General features: G+C 37.9%; 1 non-coding gene across 1 annotated transcript; it reads left to right on the forward strand.

Annotated features, from left to right (window-relative positions):
* Positions 1-453: 453 nt before the first annotated feature.
* On the forward strand, positions 454-524 carry LOC115900184. The gene has a single exon (XR_004059854.1). It is a non-coding gene; the product is annotated as a small nucleolar RNA SNORD56 (small nucleolar RNA).
* The last annotated feature ends 1585 nt before the right edge of the window (positions 525-2109 follow it).

Consider the following 2109-nt stretch of genomic DNA (forward strand, 5'->3'; position numbering starts at 1 on the left):
AAAGTCCATTCTATAATTCTTATGCCTTTGCACTTTTATAAAAAAAGAGATGAAACACACATAACACAAATCAATCATTTAAAAAGGAGCAATTCAGTGGCAATGTTGTGCAACCACCACTTCTTTCTAGTTCTAAAACATTTTCATTATCCTAAAAGGAAACCCATGTTCATGAAGCTGCTTCTTCTCATGTGCTGTGCTTTTGCTGACTGTCTTTCCTTCCCTGCCTCATTTCTCTACCTCCATCCCAAACAATCTGTACTTGAATCCTTGTCCTCAGTCAGCTTTTGGGAGAAGCCAAATGAAGGCACTTGGGAATGTCATATTAGGTAAGAGGAAGAAAAAATTCCAAGAAGTTACATGCAAGTTGATACTCATTTGTTAAAAACTAAAATAAAAACATACGCTTAGGAATACATATCAGATGCAAAAAGAGTGTAAAAATGCAAGCAACCACAATGATGGCAATATTTTTCATCAACAGAAATGAACCTAGTGAGTTTTGATATTTAGGGTATAAGTGAAAAGAAAAATGCAAGCAAGGCATTGATGACTGTGAGATTCGGGAAGGTGGTACATGAGGTAAGAGGCATAGGAAGATGGGCTTGGGAGACCACCGGGTTGGATGTGAGTTGTTGACAGGGTCCTGGGTTTGGTTGTTGATGGTGAGTTTCTATAAGCTAATGATATTCTTTAAAAAATGACTAATAAAATTATTAAATAAAAGCATAGATCAGAGATAATGCATCATACCAAATATTATAATGAGCCCAATCTGTGCAAACAAGCAAAACTGACATCAGTGGAATTCAAATTAAGAGAGGATAGCATTTAAATTTTCCAAGTTCCGTGTGGTAGGCTGAAGAAAGAGTTTTAAAAAGCGTATTTTGTGTTGCTTTTACTTGAAAAAGGATTTAATACACTCTTCCTTTATGTTCCCTAGAAGATCATTCAAAAGGTCATAACCTAAACGCCCATTAACAGGGAGAAGTTGTATTAGTGAGCACTGTTCTTCATGGCCTATGATGCAGTCATTCAAAAGATCAGATAAGACAGATGTGTCAATATACAGAGATATCCATGCTTCATTGATAAGTTAAAGAAGCAAGTTGAAGATATGTTTTATATGATCCTATCTTTGAAGACAACTTTTTTGTCATATAAAAGTGATATGTAATTTAATATATATGTTTTATATATGTGTCAGTAACCATTTATATATGTACATGAGCATATATGATTGTATATTGGAAATAACTTACCCAGTATTGTTAACAATGTTTTTCTATGTGATAGAATTATGAAAAATTTCTTTCTTTTTTTTTTTTTTTTTGAGATGGAGTCTTGCTTTGTCGCCCAGGCTGGAGTGTAGTGGCCGGATCTCGGCTCACTGCAGGCTCCACCTCCCGGGTTCATGCCATTCTCCTGCCTCAGCCTCCCGAGTAGCTGGGACTATAGGCGCCTGCCACCTCGCCTGACTAATTTTTTGTATTTTTTTTAGTAGAGACGGAGTTTCACCGTGTTAGCCAGGATGATCTTGATCTCCTGACCTCGTGATCTGCCCGTCTCGGCCTCCCAAAGTGCTGGGATTACAGGCTTGAGCCACCGCGCCCTGCTGAAAAATTTCTTTTCTTTTCTTTTTTTTTTTTTTTTTGAGACAGAGTCTTTCTCTGTCACCCAGGCTGGAGTACAGTGGTGGGATCTTGGCTCATTGCAAACTGCCTCCCGGGTTCAAGTGATTCTCCTGCCTCAGCCTGCCAAGTAGCTGGGACTACAGGCTGCATGCCACCACACCCAGCTAATTTTTTTTTTTTTTTGTATTTTTAGTAGAGACAGGGTTTCACCATGTTGACCAGGCTGGTCTTGAACTCCTGACCTCAGGTGATCCACCCATCTCAACTTCCCAGAGTGCTGGGATTACAGGTGTGAGCCACTGCACCTGGCTGAAAGTTTCTATTTTTTAAGTTATGCATATCTATATGGGTTAAGTATTTTTAATCAGAAAGTCCAATAAAAATGAAGAATAAAAATAGTATGTATTAAGTAGATGTAGTTCTGTAAATTCTTATATAGTTATTGTGTTGTTGTTACTTTGTATCGCTACTCTGT

This window comes from Rhinopithecus roxellana, chromosome 10 (assembly GCF_007565055.1).
Source record: "Rhinopithecus roxellana isolate Shanxi Qingling chromosome 10, ASM756505v1, whole genome shotgun sequence".
NCBI lineage: Eukaryota > Metazoa > Chordata > Mammalia > Primates > Cercopithecidae > Rhinopithecus > Rhinopithecus roxellana.